General features: G+C 48.7%; 1 protein-coding gene and 1 pseudogene across 2 annotated transcripts in view; one reads left to right on the top strand and one right to left on the bottom strand.

Moving 5' to 3' along the window:
- Positions 1-18,401, top strand: part of OLFM2 (olfactomedin 2) — a 73,431-nt gene that overhangs the window by 40,636 nt on the left and 14,394 nt on the right. The window lies entirely within an intron of this gene.
- Positions 1,855-1,972, bottom strand: LOC120864929 (annotated as a pseudogene).

Genomic DNA, 18,401 nt, shown 5'->3' on the forward strand with positions numbered 1-18,401 from the left:
ACCTAATCCCCTCCATGGGACGGGACAGAAGGGGTTTGCCTCCAGAGCTCCTTTGCCTCATCGTATGTCTGAGGGGTGTCCCACCCCCTTCAGAGCCGGGGGTCTCAGGGTAACAAGTTTCCAAGCCGGAGCTATTGTCAGAGCTGAGGAAACAGCACACATGCCTTCTCTGCCCCCGAAGTGGGCGGTATTTTTCCACAGACACTGGGGAAGAATAGTAATAGGCGTTGAGAGATCTCTGTATTGGCCGAGAACCTTCCTCACCTCAGCAGCTGCATTGGAAGAGGAGCCCTGAGGGGAGAAGGCAATTCCAGAGACAGCCCAGTCCTCTCCACCCGCGCGTCCTCTTGTTGCCACCAGGACCCTCTCTTTCCCCTCTCACGGCCCACCCCACTCCTCCTCTGAATATTCTGAGGCAGAAAACTCATGAATATTTATAAGGGCCTGGCAGTGAGGGAGATAAAAAAAAAAACATTTGGAATTTATGAACCAGGATCCGTCTATAAATAACAGGCCTGTGACTGGCGGGGCTCTTCCCTCACCCACCACGTTCCTTTGACTTCAGCTCCAGCCTCATCCAAGCCTCCCAGAGCTGTCCCTCCCCTCTTCACACACACACACACACACACACACACGCACGCACGCACACACACACAGAGCTGGCTGTGGATGCATAAATCCTCGTCATCCTGTGCGCTGTCACACACACACTTTCCCTCACAGCTGAGCACACACACATTCCCACCTGTCTGGGAGCTGGTCCGCTGCCTCCCTTCCACACACAGACACTCACATGCAAAATTTGCCTGAACATGTCCAGGCAGCCTCCTCTGGTGTTGGCGTCCAGACAGATCCAGGCATTTGGGCTCAGACCAGCAGACAAAACTCAGAATCCCATACGATCACACACACACCCAAAGAGATGCAATTTTTTTTTTTTTTTGGCCGTCCCATGTGGCATGTGGGATCTTAGTTCCCTGAGCAGGGATCAAACCTGTGCTCCCTGCATTGGAATCATAGAGTCTTAACCACTAGACCTCCAGAGAAGTCCTGCTTTGCAATTTTTTTTTTTTTTTGGATAGGAAAGTAGGATTTATTGGTGGGCATGAGTAGGTGGCTCAGTGGTAAAGAATCCACCTGCAATGCAGGAGACCTGGGTTCCAGCCTGAGATGAGGCTGACCCTGCTTAGTCCCCTCTCCCTGACCTGCCTCCTGCAGTGGGTGGAAAAAGAAGGCATTAATGCTACCGGGGGGCTTCCCCAGTGGCTCAGCAGTAAAGAATCTGCCTACATTGGAGGAGACGCAAGAGATGAGGGTTCAATCCCTGGGCTAGGAAGATCCCCTGGAGGAGGGCATGGCAACCTGCTCCAGTATTCTTGCCTGGAGAATCCCATGGACAGAGGAACCTGACAGGCATAGGGTCGCAAAGAGTTGGACACGACTGAAGCGACTTAGCACACACGCATGAGAAAGGTGGGGACAGCACCCAGGCTCTCGTGAGCACAGGGCCCACCATTTGTCCAGGGGGCCCGTGATTAAGGATGGATTTGACCCCGCAGCCATCTGGAATGAGCCGCTTTTCTGCCACCGTGTTTCCAAGTTCATCCATGTTAAACTTAGTAAATCCTCACTTCTTGGAGATGTAGATCTTCTGGCGGCCAGGGAACTTGAACTTGGCCCTGCGGAGGGCCTCAATCAAACACTCCTTGTTCTGCAGCTCGGTTCGGATGGACATTTTGACCTGGCCAGTGTGGGCCCTGGCCACTGTGCCCTGGGGCTTTCAAAGGCACTTCACACACCTGTCTGGAGGCTAGACAGGGACTAGCATACTGTTCCTGAATGTCCACTGGAAAGGACTGTCTCCAAGGCCCCTTAGGGCAACTGCATAGACAACAGCCCGCCAAGGGAGCTACTGTTTGCAGCCATTAGGCCCCCATGGGAAAAAGAGAACAGTTGGATTAATTGGCTGCAAATATGCACATTTTTAAAAGTAAACAATGGATACTTGTGGTATGCAAGGTACTATTCTAGGCACTGGTGGTACAGCAGTGAACAAAAACAGGTGAAGACCGCTGCCTGACATTCCAGAAAAGAAGAAAGATAACACACAAAATTACTGCATAAATGATGTAGTGTGTTGGAAGTTGATAAAGCAAAGAAGGAAATGGGTGGTGCTGAAACATTCGTTGTTTTGACAGGGGCGAGGTGGTGGGGGCTGTCAAGGAGGCCTCTTGAAAAAATGACATTAAATAAAGGAAATGGAAGGACCATTTTCCAGGCAGGGGGACTAGTGGGTGCAAAACTTGATGTAGAAGAAGCGTGCCTGGGGTGTCGTGAACAGTGAGGAGGCCTGTGAGGCTGAAACAGTGAGTGAAGGGGAGCATAGAGGAGGTGAGGGCAGAGGGGTGACGGGGCAGATTATGCAAGGCCTTGTGGGCTGTGGGAGAACTTTGCTATTTACCAGTGAGGGTGGGAGTCATAGAGGCTTCTGGTCAGAGGGAGAATATGATCTGACTTAGGCCTGTAGGTGGCCTCTAGCTGCTGCAGGGGGGAATACACTGTGGGTGGCGAGAGTGGGATCCAGGGGACCAGGGCAGAGGTGACTGTGCTAAGATGTCCACCCAGAGAGCAAAAGGTGCATAGATTCTGAGTGTAGAGAGGTAAAAGAGAAAGATGGGTTTCCCAGGTGGCGCCAGTGATAAAGAACCTGCCTGCTAGTGTAGGAGATGCCAGAGACGTGGGTTCCATCCCTGGGTTGGGAAGATCCCCTGGAGGAGGGCATGGAACCCGCTGCAGTATTCTTGCCTGGAGAATCCCATGGACAGAGGAGCCTGGAGGGCTACCGTCCATAGGGTTGCGCAGAGTCAGACACGACTGAAGCGACTTAGCACACACACACGCAAGAGAGAGGCATTTAAAGTTGTTTCTAAATGAATGCGTTTAAAGGATTCATTCTTTAATTCCAGAAATGTCTACTGAGCACCTACTGGGTGCCAGGCCCTGTTCTGGCTTGCAGATACAGCAACACACAAAGCAATAAGCATCTTTTGGATGCTGCCCTTGGAACGCTGACAGCATCACAGGGGAGACAGACAAGAAACAAGATAAATTTTAATGTAGGGTCAAGGGGCAGTACATTTTATGCAATAAAATGCAGCAGAGCAAGCCTTAGAAAGTGATAAGGACTGCACATTGTAGGCTGGGTGGACCGGGCAGAATTGGGGATACATTTTGAAGCGAGAGCTGTTCTCGGGATTAGCTGATGGATGGCCTGTGTAGGTGGAAATGACAGAACCTGGTGCCTGGGTGCGAAGATGAGCTTTGAAGGGACACTCACATAAATGCCCTCTCCTGTTGAATGCTCATTGTTTCTCCCCATCTTAGGTTGGGTTTGTGAGAAGCAGAACCCAAGACGGGGATTTGGAGTATATGACTAATTGTGAGTAGGGGGAGAGGTAAAGAGAAGTGGGACCAGGAAAGGGGACTCAGGTACACTGGCCTGATCCACAAGGATGGGGGAAGCTCTGGAATGTAAATTACATTGCCGAGGGGTGGGCTTTGGCATCAGTTAACCATTGGCTGCACCTAGGGGTGGAGGAAGCCTCTGAGGCATCTCAGGCATGTGGTAGCTCCCGAAAGCCAAGGGCAGGTCTCCAGAGAAGGTCAGCAGTGCTAGCTCTGAGCTTCCACTCTCAGCATTTGTGGGGTAGGTGTGCCCCATTATAAGGAGATCTGGGCAGAGCCCCAAGAACATCTACACCCCCAGGCTCTAACAAAGAGGGTCACAGGAACACCAGGCATTTATGCCAATCACAGCGCAGATGTCTGACACCAGAACCCGTTCTCAGCTCTTTTGGGATGAAAATCAGGCCAACTTGGCACTGGGGCTCCCCTGACACAGCTGAGATCCTTTCTGGATTCATTAACTGCCAGAGGCTCAGCCCTCCACTTCCCAGACTTGCCTAGGAATTGCAGAAGGGAGCTGTGAGGAAGAGATAGAGCCCAGAAGCAGTTCTGAATAGTTCACCTCATTCTCCCATGGTCCTAGAGGAAGGCACTGCCATCATGCCCATTTGGCAGATGCGGACACGGTTGCACAGAGAAGTTGAATCACTTGCCAAGGTCACATAGCTAGAAACTGGAGGAGCCAGGATCTGAACTCAGGTCTTCATGGTCTGCGATCTTTATGCTTCTGAGACACATTCAACTGCCTTAGACCCCATGTGTGTTAGTCACTCAGTCTCCAGGCCGGAATACTGGAGTGGGGATTACCATCCCCTTCTCCAGGGGATCTTCCTGACCATGGGATCAAACCCAGGCTTCTTGCACTGCAGGCAGATTCTTTACTATCTGAGCCACAGGGAAGCCCACCTTAGACCCCATGTGTGTGTGCTGTGTGCTAAGTTGCTTCAGTCATGTCTGACTCTGCAATCCCAAGGACTGTAGCCCGCCAGGCTCCTCTGTCCATAGGATTATCCAGACAAGAATACTGGAGTGGGTTGCCATTTCCTTCTCCAGGGGATCTTCCTGACCCAGGGATAGAACTCGTGTCTTTGGCATCTCCTGCATTGGCAGGTGGGTTCTTTACCACTAGCACCACCTGGGAAGCCCTTAGACCCCATGACCCCTTTGAAACCTGAAACCCCTGCCTTCACCTGAGAAGGGATGGGAAGAAGGGAGGAAATCCCTGAGAGAATAGAACAGTGTATGGAGGGTGGGAGAGGAGGTCACCTGGAGGACTCAGAGTAGGTAGGAGGCATTCATTTGTTCATGTCCTGATGATGCCTGTCTATCTGTCCAGCATGTGCTGGAATAGGGGCCACAGCAGGAAAGAGCACCTAGTTCTGCCCTTTTAGAGCTCACAGCCTGAAAGGGCATGCAGACACTCACCCGGGCAAGAAAAACTATGAGATATAAGAACCTTGTAAGAAGGGAGGGGTGGGGACTTCGGAGACACACACAGAGGGGACCTTGACCTGTCTGCAGAGATGGGGAGGCTTTTCGGGGGCGGTAATGTTTCAGAGATGGCCTTCCCAGGTGGTAAAGAATCTGCCTGCCAATGCAGGGGATGTGGGTCGATCCCTGAGTCAGGAAGATCCCCTGGAGAAGGAAACAGCAGCCACTCCAGCATTCTTGCCTGGGAAATCCCATGGACAGAGGAGCCTGGCAGGCTACAGTCCATGGGGCTGAAAAAGTCAGACACGACAGAGTCTAAACAACAACCATGTTTACTCTGAACCCTGAAGGATGCAGAGAGTTTGGACAGTCTTGGGGTAGCTGGTAGATGGCAGAGTAGAAACACCAGCCTCTCTACAGCACCATGGAATTTGGTTTGTAATTCCAGCTCTACTACTTAATTTACAGAGCAAGCAGCACCACTTCAAGGTCTTAAAAATTATTGTACAAACGTTTATTGAGCACCTGTGAAGTGAAAGTTGCTCAGTCGTGTCTGAATCTTTGCGACCCCATAGACTATACAGTCAATGGAATTCTCCTTCACGGGAATGTAAAATACATTATAGTCAATAACATTATAATAACTTTGCATGGGCACAGATGGTAACCAGGTTTATCATGATGGTCATTTCACAACATATAAAAACATCTAATCATTATGTTGTATATTTGAAATGAGTGTAATATTGTAAGTATATATATTTATATTTCAATAAAAAATAATGAAATAAGAAAAAAAAGGAACTCTCCAGGCCAGAATACTGGAGTGGGTAGCCCGTTTCCGTCTCCAGGGGATCTTCCCAACCCAGGGCTCGAACCCAGGTCTCCCACATTGCAGGTGGGTTCTTTACCAGCTGATTGCCACCAGGGAAGCCCAAGAATACTGGAGTGGGTAGCCTATCCCTTCTCTAGGGGATCTTCCCAACCCAGGAATCAAACCACGGTCTCCTGCATTGCAGGCAGATTCTTTACTAACTGAGCTATGAGGGTTATTGAGTACCTACTATGTGCCAAGTGCTATTCTAGGCACTGGGAACATGGTAGTGACCAAGACATAAGGTCCTTGTATTTGTACACTTCTTCCCTAGTGGGTCATACACTACACCAGCCAACAAATATAGTTTGATATCTTCTGTGACAAATGCCAGGCAGAGTTGGGGACTGAGAAAGTCTCCTTCATAGTTAACAGTCACCTAAGTTTAACGTGGCTGATAAGGGACTAGTCTCCAAAATTTACAAACAGCTCATGATGCTTAACAGCATCAAAACAAACAGCCCACTCAAAAAATGGGCAGAGGATCTGAATAGACGTTTCTCCAAAGAGAACATGCAGATGGCCAACCGGCACATGACAATATGTTCAACATTGCTGGTTATTTGAGAAATGCAAATCAAAACTACAATGAGATATCACCTCACACCAGCCAGGATGGCTATCATCAAAAAAAATCCATAAAGAACAAATGCTGGAGAGGGTGTGGAGAGAGGGGAACCCTCCTTCCCTGTTGGTGGGAATGTAAATTGGTACAGCCACTATGGAGAACAGTATGGAGGTTCCTTATAAAACTGAAAATAGAGCTACCAATGATCCTGCAATCCCATTCCTGCACATATTCCAGAGAAAAACATGATCTGAAAGGATACATGCATCCCAGTGTTCACTGCATTGGCTATTTACAATAGCCAAGACATAGAAGCAACCTAAATGTTCATGGACGGAATGGATAAAGAAGGTGTGGGGGGTGTGTGTGTGTGTATGTGTGTGTGTATATATATATATATATATATATATATAGAGAGAGAGAGAGAGAGAGAGAGAATATTACTCAGCCATTAAAAAAATAAAATAATGCCATTTGCAGCAACAAGGATGGACCTAGAGAGTGTCATACTAAATGAAGTAACTCAGACAAAGGAGAAATATCATGACATCTCTTATATGTGGAATCTGAAAAGAAATGGTAGAAATGAACTTACTTACAAAACAGAAAAAGACTCACAGACTTAAAAAAATGAAGGTACGGTTGCTGGGGGGAATGGCTAGTCAGGGAGTCTGGGAAGGTTATGTATCACTGCTATATTCAAAATGGATAACCAACAAGGACCTAATTGTATAGTACCTGGAACTCTGCTCAGTGTTATGTCCCAGCCTGGATGGGAGGTTTAAGAATGGATACATGTATATATATAATGAGTCCCTTCACTGTTCACCTGAAACTACCACAACATTGTTAATCAGTTATACCCCAATACAAAATAAAAAATTTTAAGTTTGAAGAAGAAAAATTCACCTAAGTTTAAAAGTCACCTCCTTGGGGAATTTCCCAGTGGCCCAGTAGTTAAGACTCCGTACTTTCATTGCCAAGGACGTGGATTTGATCCCTGGTTGGGGAATTAAGAGCCCACATGCTGCATGGTGTGGCCAGTAAAATAAAAGGAAAATTCAACAAGAAAAATAAAAAAATTTAAAAAGTCACCTCCTCAAGGAAGCCTTCCCTGATTACCTCCCTTAAAAGAAGAATCACTGTTCCTTCAAAGACTTATTATATTGTGAGGCATAAAATGGGACAGTTGACCAGAGCAGAATTTAGAGAGAGGCAGCCTGGGCCCTGAGTTAAGTACCCTTACCTTGCTCTTGGTATCTGAGGGAAATTGACCCCTGAAAACTACATTTCCCAGGTTCCCTTGCTCAGTGGCTTCCTGTTAGGTTTGGCCAATGGGAAGCCGTGGTAGGAGTTGTAGGTGGGAGGAAAAGAGAAATCAGGGGATTTCTGTCCCTGTTTCTTAGCTGCAGGCAGTGATCTCGTGTCCTCTCCTTGGGTCCAGCTCTAGTAACCCCCTTTGCCCTGCTAATCGTGCAGCTTATTACAATCGCTATTCTTCTGATCACTTTACCTTCCCCACTTCCCTCATCCAGCCCTTCTGGGTCCTTGGCACCACGTTCCCCATATTAAATTTTCTCCATGGACCCATCTAGCGTGGCTACTGTCTCCCAAAAGACTTGGCATGTCAGGTTCTGCTACTTTCCTCCCTGACCTTTGACTTAGGACACCCCCTACATCCCACAACTGTTGGGAGATGAAAGGGGACAACCCTATCAGGGGGTGACCTTCCATAGTTTTGGTTTTTCTTTTAATATTGTTTTGCTTTTGCTGTGATTACTTTTAGGATTATCTTTAATTTATGGCAAGGGATTTGTACGTGTATGCTTAGTTGTGTCTGACTTTGCAATCCCAAGGACTGTAGCCCACCAGGCTCCTCTATCCAGGGAATTTTCCAGGAAAGAATACTGGAGTGGGTTGCTGTTTCCTACTTCAGGGGATCTTCCCCACCAAGGGATCGAACCCAAGTCTCTTGCGTCTCCTACATTGACAGGTGGATTCTTTACCACTTCACCACCTGGGAAGGCCCCTGCCTTTTTAAAATTAATTAATTTGGCTGCACTGGGTTGCAGGATCTTGCATTGTAGCACATGGACTCTCTAGTTGTGATGCGTACACTCAGTGACTGCATGGGCTCAGTTGCTCTTAGTTCTGAGATCAGGGATCAAACCCATGTCCCCTGCATCGCAATGCAGATTCTTAACCACTGGACCACCAGGGAAGTCTCCTTCCACAGTTCTTATCACTCACGGTTTGAAGCTCTGTGAGCCACTCACCTCCACTACAATCCTAAGAAGTGGGTGCTGTTGTTGGCCCTCTTTTAAAGATGGGAAACTGAGGCACAGTGAGGTTCAAGTTGCTTGCTGAAGGTCGCGTGGCTAAGAGGTGACTCTGGGAATTTCCTCAGGCATAGATGCGCATGCATAATGCCTCCCAGGTGACTCTAGTGGTGAAGAATCTGCCCGCCAAAGGAGGAGATGCAAGAGACTCGGGTTCAGTTTTGGGTTGGGAAGATGCTATGGGGAAGGAAATGGCCACCCACTCCAGTATTCTTGCCTGGAGAATCTCATGAACAGAGGAGCCGGGCGGGCTACAGTCCATAGGGTCAAAAAGAGGTGGACACAACTGAAGCGACTTAGCATGCATGCATGCACAGGGGTGGCACTTGGCAAGGCTGATGATAATGTTAACCATTCCATATGAGGCCGGATCTCTGGTGAGTGCAGGTGATGCTGAAACTTCACTTTGGACGGACGTAGGAGCCAGCGGCCACAATGCATGCTGATTGAAGGCCCTTCTGAGTCCTGCCACCTGGCAGAACAATCCCCGGGCTCCTGCTGGCTCCTGTCCCAGCCCCGGAGGAGAGGGTGCAAAGGGCCTCTCTATAGCAGCTTTGGCTGGGAGCAGCTGCTTCGTGCTTAGCCAGGATCAATTTCCCTTCAAGTGGCCCGTTCTTGCTAACAAAGGGCTCCGGTGACCCTGGTGGCCAGCACTGCCTCTTCCCATTTCTGAGCGGAGGATGTGCCTCGTGGCTGGGGCTGTTTTCTCTGAGATCTATTTCTTTGAAAGCTCTGGAAAACTCCAAAGCAGGGGCTGAGTCAGCCCCCTGATGTGCTCAGTTGAATCTTGCTGGTGGATTTTTTTCCTGCCTCTCTGTCTCACTCTGGCTGATCCACCCTCAACGATCTTCCTGACCAGATCTTTTTCCTGCTCACACATGGTCATGGGCTGAACAGTTCTCCCCCTCCTCCCTCACTGCAAACAGACATATATTTGTTTTGTTTGTGGCTGTGCTGGATCTTTGTGCCTGATGGCTTTCTCTAGTTGCGGTGCTCAGGATTCTCATTGTGGTGACTTCTCTTGTTGTGGAGCGCAGGCTCAGTAATTGCCCCTTGGCATGTGAAACCTTCCTGGACCAGGGATTGAACCTGTGTCCCCTGCATTGGCAGGTAGATTCTTAATCCCTGGACCACCAAGGAAGTCCCACATCAGTACTGTTCTTAGTGCTGTAGTACAAGTGGGGAAGTGGAGGCCCAGAGTGGTTAAGTCATTTGCCCAAAGTCACAGAGCAGAGCTGAGAGTGGAACTCAAGCCACCTGGCTGCAGAGTTGGCACCCTAAATGACCATGCTCTGCTGCCTCACCTTGGCCTGGGGAATTGAATGCCCATCTTTGAAACCCTGGAATATGTATCCAAGGTGTAACCAAATGATCAAAGCTTTGGACCCCAAATTAACTTGCCACCCCCAGAGGCGCCCATGGAGCCTCTGAAAGTCAGTTTCAGACAGTGCTGATGCTTGGCTGTGCCTGTGAGTTATTAGCCAGCAGATCGTCACCTCCTGACTGCACTGTCCAGCCTTCAAGGCCTCCCTCCCTTCATCCCTTGCCCAGGAGCCTCATAGCAAATGCCTTCATTTTGTGCCAGGGCGTCCCTGGCTCCTAGCGTGAAATTCCTGAGCCAGCCATGGAAGATCAATTTCCCCCATGACGACCTTTTCCACGCACCGCCGCATTGATTTCAGGAATCCAACCTCAGCCAATGGGCCCTTCCCCCACAGCGGGGGCTGTTGGCGGCAAATTTATGCCCAGGCCAGAAATTGAATTCCTGTAAGTCAGGAGAAGTGTCGGAAAAGCTCACCCAGGCTCATTTTTACTTCTGACAAACTTCGGGCGAGAGATTAAACCTGGCTCAGTGTCTTTCAGCTGCAGGGACCATGGTTGCGGGGTTGGTTGGGGGGAGCAAGATGACCTCGACGTGTACATTTTTCTTCCGTTCCCTGGCTTCATCTTGGCCTCCCAGAGCTGAGGAATCAAAAAACAGGCAGACTCCCAATGCCTGCCTGGCTAAAGGGCATTCCCATTTCTGACTAACTAATGTTAAAAGGGGGCATGCTGTGTGTACCCAAAGGCAGGTCTCTTGATCCCCGTGGCAAATATTGGGCCATTCAGAGGGATGGGAAATAAAACTTCTAATTCATTTCTGGGTTACCCAGGTGGCTCGGCGGTAAAGAATCTACCTGCCAATGCAGGAGACAGGTTCAATCCCTGGGTTAATCCAGATCCCCTGGAGAAGGAAATGGCAACCCAGTCCAGAATTCTTGCCTGGGAAATCCCATGGACAGAAGAGGCTGGCGGGTTGCAGTCCATGGGGTCAAAAAAGAGTTAGACACAATTTAGTGACTAAACAACAACAATAACAATTCATCTCCATCACCAGCCATGCCATTTTTTGCACCAGGTCCTGAGGCTGCTTCAGCCTCGGTAAACTTTGCAAGGTTCTTCTAATTAAGCTTCCCCGGGGTATGACAGAGAGGACATCAAAATGTGGATAATTCCATAGTTCCCTCACCTCTCCACTCCGCCCCTGCCTGAAGGCTGGGGAGGGAGAAACAGAGAAATCAAATGATAGCACTGGCAAGGAAGAAACCCCCGTCTTGCTAGAAGGATCTCTCTCACTTGCCTTTAAAAATGAGACATCTGATGCAGACATAGTCACTTCCCTTTGGTACAAAAGCCCCTAAATATTAAAGAAATGAATCCTTGATGTCTACAAAGAAAGGATCAAAAACGAACCTTTCTGAAAGGAGAAGAGCTTTTATTTCTCTGTGAACTTTTCTAGATCTAGCCTCTGGCAGGAATGCCTGTGGAACATAGAGTGCGGAGGATAAAGAAATAAATGACTGTCATTCATGTGTTCCTTCATTCAGGCAGTGTCTGTGCAGCAGCTACTCTGTGCTAGGCATCAGGCTGGGAGCCAGGGAAACCTCAGGGAGAAATTAGAACCTGGTTCCTGCCCCTTCAAAGCCAGTGGGACCTGCTACAGAATCTCTGATCAGTAGTCGTCAAAACTGCCAAGGTCATGAAAATCGAGGAAAGACGGAGAATCTATGACAGACCAGAGATTAAGGGAGTGCTACAACTAAATGGAATGTGGGATCCTGGATGGGAGTCTGGACCAGAAAAGGGACATGAGTGGAAAAACTGGTGTGTGTGTGCTCAGCCGTGTCCGACTCTTTGTGACCTCATGGACTGTAGCTCGCCAGGCTCCTCTGTCCATGGGATTCTCCAGGCAAGAATACTGGAGTGGGTTGCCACTCCTTCTCCAGGGGATCTTCCTGACCCAGGGATCAAACCTGGGTCTCCTGCATCGTAGGCAGATTCTTTGTTGTCTGAGCCACCAGGGTACCCCTGGAAAAACTGAAGAAATCTGAGTAAAGTCTGGAGTTTAATGAGTGATGCACCTGAACTGGTTTCTTAGTTGTGACAAATGTTCCATGAATATGTAATAGGTTAGCAACAAGGGAAATTGGGTGAGGGGTGTATGTAAGCCCTCTCTTTACAACTTTTTTGTAAATCTAAAATCCTTCCAATATAAAAAGTTTATTTTTAAAAAGTCAGCAGGAAGGACTTCCCTGGTGATCCGGTGGTTAAGACTCCACTCTTCCAATGCAGAGGGCAAGGGTTCGATCTCTGGTCACGGAACTAAGAGCCCACATGCCTCATAGTGTGAGTGTGTGCTAAATCGCTTCAGTCGTGTCCGACTCTGCGACCCCATGAACTGCAGCCTGCCAGCCTCCTCTGTCCAAGGAATTCTCCAGGCAAGAATACTGGAGTGGGTTGCCATTCCCTCCTCCAGGGGATCTTCCCACCCAGGCTTCAAACCCAGATCTCTTACATCGCCTGCACTGGCAAGTGGGTTCTTTACCACTTGTGCCACCTGAGAAGCCTGAATAAAATAATATATAAAAAGTTAAACAGTCAGCAGGGGACGTAAGACAGTTCTAGAACAGTGCTGTTTCCATTTGTTGTTTTTCAGTCGCTCAGTTGTGTCTGACTCTTTGCGACCCCAGCATGGACTGCAGCACACCAGGCTTCTCTGTCGATCACTCCCGGAGCTTGCTCAAACTCGTGTCCATTGGGTCGATGATGCCATCCAACCATCTCATCCTCTGTCGCCCCCTTCTCCTCCTGCCCTCAGCCTTTCCCAGCATCAGGGTCTTTTCCATGAACTGATATAAAAACTCCCACTGACTGGACATTCACAATGTACCACACACTGTGACTAACTCTTGACATGTACCAATTCATCATTTTGACAAAAATTTTGAGAAGCCTGGCCATTATGATCCCAACTTTTAGGTGAGGAAGCAGAGGGACGAAGGAAGGCACAGAGGGGTTAAGCTACTTGCCCAAGGTCACACAGGAAGGAGTGGATCAGAATTGGGGCTGAAGCAGCCTGTACTAATGAACTCTATAGCTGCCTGTTCATGCACAGGTATTTAGTGAGCAGCTAAGGTATCTTAGAGGCTGGTAAGAGAAACAGAACTCTTTTAGGGCTTTCAGGGATCTTAATTCAAGCAATTGGTTTAGTTTTATTTGTTTATTTTTTTGCTGCTTGGCATACAGGATCTTAGTTCCCTGACTAGGGATTGAACCTGCGTCCCCTGCACTGGAAGCTTGGAGTCTTAACCACTAGACCACTAGGGATGTCTCTTTCCATCCCATCTCTGCCGAGAGCATGCAAATATGTATCTTCAGCCAAACCCTCTCTCTTCCTCATCCCAACTACCTAAGTTGGCATTTCCACGTGGAGGTGGTCAGAGTCCTGTGGACTCTGTCTTTATTTTTTATTTTTTTGGCTTTGCCGAGCAGCATGCAGGATCTTGGTTCCCAGACCAGCGATCCAACCTGTGCCCGCTCTAGTGGAAGCTCAGAATCTCAACCACTGGGCCACCAGGGAAGTCACAGGCTGTGACTTGTGTAAAGCACAAGAATCTGCCTATTTTCTGTCTCCATTCCATCTGCCCTGGGGCAAACCCTCACACCAGAATGACTTGGGGGTAAGCAGCATGTTCAAAGGCCCTGGGGTGATAAAGAGCTCAGGAGGCACTGGGGATCTAAAAGGAAGATGGTAAGACTCAGGAGACTCAAGTGAAAGTCTGTTTCCTTCCAGAGGGGTCTTCTCAAATGGGGTGTTCTTGAGGGCTGGAGACAGAGAAGAACTTGTCCTCATCGAAGCAAGCTGGTATGAGGACTGGAGTGGCCCTTGTATGGTAGCCTGGATGCAGAACTCTGCCCATAAACCCTACTCTTGGGGCTATGCATGGGGATCTGAGGTGATTCCAACAGTCTGGGCTACACTCCAAGAGAATGGACTGTGTTTGTAAATTTTTGCATAAGGCAAGCCCTCTCCACACCTTCCCTGGACCCCAAGGAGGGCAGTCAGTCAAACTCAGAGACCTGTGTCTCTTCTCATCTCTCCCAAGAAAGTCTGTTTCGTTCATTACTGGCCCCCATTGGCACTGTAATGGCAGAGCCTAGGATCCAGGAATATGTGTGTGGACTGGGGCCCAGGGGGCACTGGGGGTGATCTTCTGCCATGGCTTGGGTGGCTTCAGAGGGGAAGAGGCTGGCTATTCAGGTGCCAGTTGTGTGTGCCAGCCTGAATAGCCTCTCAGGGCAAGATGGGTAATCTGCATTGGAAGGATATGAAAGAATAAATGAATCGGGGGCTTCCCTGGTGGCTCAGTGGTAAAGAATCCGTCTGCCAGTATGGGAGATACAGGTTCGATCCCTGATCTGGGAAGATCCTACATGCCTTGGAGCAAGTAAGTCTGTGTGCCACAACGACTGAGCCTGTGCTCTAGATCCTGGGAGCCACAACCACTGAAGCCTGCATGCCCTAGAGCCCGTGCTCTGCAAGAAGAGAAGCTGCCACAACGAGGAGCCCGCACACCTCAGACAGAGGGCCGCCTGTGCACCTCAGACGGAGGGCTGCCCGTGCACCTCAGACAGAGTGCTGCCCCTGCTTGCTGCAACTATAGAAAAGCCCACACAGCAATGAAGACCCAGCACAGCCAAAACTAAATAAATAAGATTATATTTAAAGAAAGAACAAATGAATTGGGAATTCCTGCTGGTCCAGTGGTTGAGACATGGCACTTTCACTGTCCAGGGCCAGGATTCCATCCCTGATGGGGGAACTAAGATCTGAAAGCTAAGTGGTGCGGCAAAAAAAAAAAAAAAAGAATGAATGAATGGATTTACAGCCGCCCCCCTCCCCACATGCCATCCCAGCCCTTCCCCTGGCCACAGGCTCTCACCAGCCAGGCCCCAGCTGCTCAGACTGAGGGAGATCCTGGTTCTCCATCTCAGCACGGGTGAGCTGATGTCTTCTTTAAAGCCTGTCAAGCTTATCACTCAGGGGGGATTTGCCCAATACCGCTAGGTTTGACAGGGGCAGCCTGCTATTATCTCAAGCCCTTCAGAGGGATTCAGGACCCGTCACGGCTGAGATGAGGCAGACAAGCATGTCCCTGACCATTCTTCATGGCCCTGCTGCCATCCCCAGAGTCAGAGGGGAGCCACGGCCGCCTCCGTGCCTGTCTCAGCCGATGTGCTGTTTGATCTCAGCCAGTCCCTCCCTGGAAGAGATGGAAACCTATTTGGTGGCAGAGGGGAAATGCATGGTGGGTCTGTGAGGATGTTTGCTCTGACTCACCAGCCCATCAGCATCTAGTTACTCAGTATTGATTATGCCAGGGCTGGGGGATTCAGCAATGACCAAAGCAGACAGAGCTCCCTATCTCCATGATGTTTTCTGTCTGAGAACAGAGGTAGGCTTTGAGCCAGTGGTCACACCCAATTGGTCCCAATAGCTATTGCTTTTTTAAAAAAATTATTATTTTATTTTGAAAGGATATGATTTTATTTATTTATTTTTTGCTGTGCCGGGTCTTCGTTGCTGCTTGGGCAAGCTCTAGTTGCAGCTTCTCACTGCAGTGACTTCTCTTGTTGCAGAGCAGCTTCAGTAGTTGCAGCTCCTTGGCTCTAGAGCGCAGGCTCAGTAGTTGTGGCACAGGAGTTTAGTTGCTCCGTGGCATGTGGGATAAGATCCCTAATCAGGGATGGAATCTGTGTTTCCCGCATTGGTAGGTGGATTCTTTGCCACTGAGCCACGAGGGAAGCCCCTAATTCCTTTGTTTTTCTTTTTTCCCCCCTATATTTATTTGTTTGGCCTCCTTGAGTCTTAGTTGCCCTGTGGTATGTGGGATCTTAGTTCCCTAACCAGGGATCGAAACCAAGTTCCCCACATTGCAAGATGGATTCTTAACCTCTGGACCACGAGGGAAGTTCCCCACAATGGCCATTGTGATCTGGGCTTGAAGGAGGACAGGGGAGTTGCAGTGTGGTGATGAGGACTGTGGAGACATATGGTCGTGTTCGAATCTAAACTCATCAAAGGTGAATAATAAGTGTCGTGGTGAGAACTCCATCAGTTAAAGCATGCAGAGTGCTTAGAACAGTGCTTGACATACACTAAGAAGAAATAGAAGTATTAGGGGAAAAAAAGCACAGGATGCCGAGAGTTGGGTAGGATGTGGAAGGGACAGTGGAGGCTGCTTTTGGAAGATACATTTATGCCTGAGCCCTAATGGGGAAGGGTTAGCCTAGCCATAAGATAGGGCAAGATTAAAAATCGTTTTTTTCTTTTTCAATTTCTTGGCTGTGCTGCATGTCATGTGGGTTCTAAGTTCCCCCACCAGTGGTCCAACCCATACCTCCTGCAGTGAAAGCCCAGAGTTCTAACCACTGGAGTGCCAGGGATCTCCCTGGCAAGGTTCTTTTTTAAAAAAAATTTAAATGTATTTTTTAATTGAAGGGTAATTGCCTTGCAGAATTGTGTTGGTTTCTGCCAAATATCAACACGAATCAGCCATAGGGTATGATTCCCTTCCTCTTGAACCTCCCTCCCCATCCCACCCCTCTAGGTTGTTACAGAGCTGCCCTTTGAAGCAGGATGTATGGAAAGAGTAACATGGAAACTTACATTACCATAAATAGATAGCCAATAGGAATTTGCTGTATGACTCGGGCAAGAGTTTTGATGGCAGAGGGTCCAGCCAGTGGACGGGTTGTGGGGAAAAAGCGTGATGTGTTCCAGGAGGAGTAAGATGACTGGCAGGGGTCCCCAACCTCCAAGATCTAATACCTGATGATCTGAGATGGAGCTGATGTAATGACAGAAGTAAAGTGCATAGTAAGTGAAGTGCATTTGAGTCATCCTGAAACCATCCCTCCCACCCTGCCTGGTCCGTGGAAAAATTGTCTTCCACGAAACCAAAAAGGTTGGGGACCACTGGCCAGAAGATGAGCCACAGAGAACAGGGTCGTGCGAGCCTTGTTGATTGCCTGTTACTCTGAAGCAGGACTCCTCTCCACCAAGTTATGTCAAGGAGATGGTCTGGAACCAGAAGCCAGCCAAGTCACGTGGCAAGTGAGACGGAGCACATCTCTGTCCCTCTTTAGCCGGACTTGATGCTCTCTCTTTCTTTATCTCTCTGCCATCCGGCTGTCTGTGAGTCTTCCTCATCTTGCATTCTCAGTCCCAAATCAAATGGACTTTCAGTGACTCTTTTTTATTTTTGGCTGCACTGGGTCTTTGTTGCTATAAGAGGGCTTCCTCTAGTTGCGGTGAGCAGGGGCTACTCTAGTTGAGATGCTCGGGCGTCTCATTGTGGTAGCTTCTCTTATTGTGGCACGCCAGCTCCAGGCACTCCAGCTTCAGTAGTTGCAACATTCAGGCTCAGTAGTTGTGGTGCATGGGCTTAGTTGCTCCTAGTCACGTGGGATCTTCCTGCACCAGGGATTGAACCAGTGTCCCCTGCATGGGCAGGTAGATTCCTATCCACTGTACCACCAGAGAAGTTCCCCTGCTTCTTTTTTAGATTTTTTTAAAGTGGGCCATTTTAAAAAAGTCTTTATTGAATTTCTTACAGTATTGCTTCTGTTCTATGTTTGTTTGTTTGTTGTTTGGGCTGAGTGACATGGGATCTTAGCTCACTGACCAGGAATAGAACCTGCACCCCCTGCTTTGGAAGGCAAAGTCTTAATCCAAGGAAGGACCACCAAGGAAGTCCCAGCACCAGTTCTTCCCGATTATCTCAGTTTCATGCCTGCATCAAACTCAAACAATTTTGATTTTAGGAAGTCACCAGATTGGCATTAGATTGTCATGAGGATTATAATAATAACAAAAGCAAATCCTTACTGTCAATACATGCTGATGACTCTTCTCCTTGCTCACACATGTAGTCTTGACTCATTCAAGCTTCCTGGCAACTCTGTGAGGTAGGTACAGTTATCATGTCCATTTTACAGATGAGGATATGGAGGCTTATAGAGGTGACCCCACTCATACCACAGGGGAGAGGCCAAGCCAGTACATAAACCCAGGCAGTCTGACCCTCGGACCATCTGACCTTTCCACCATCTGAGTAGGGAGAAGGAACGTCCAGAGAAAACGACTCATTTCTACCGTAAGGATGTTGTCTGGAAAGATCCTGGTGACATCACATGGGCTCCTTTTTTGGGGAGGACCGTGGGAGAGAGCCTTGCCTGTTCTTGGTACTAAAAATAGTGAAGTTTTCTCCTGAGCATCTGGCGTGCTTTTGTTTCAGGACACTGGGAGCCGCATAAATGACCAGCTTTCCCTTTTTTGAGTTGGCTGCTAAGGAGCTGGGAGCCAAATTTATGGCCTGACCATATGCTGGTTGTTCAGGTT

Source organism: Oryx dammah, unplaced genomic scaffold, assembly GCF_014754425.2.
Source record: "Oryx dammah isolate SB20612 unplaced genomic scaffold, SCBI_Odam_1.1 HiC_scaffold_5, whole genome shotgun sequence".
In the NCBI taxonomy this organism is placed as follows: Eukaryota; Metazoa; Chordata; class Mammalia; order Artiodactyla; family Bovidae; genus Oryx; species Oryx dammah.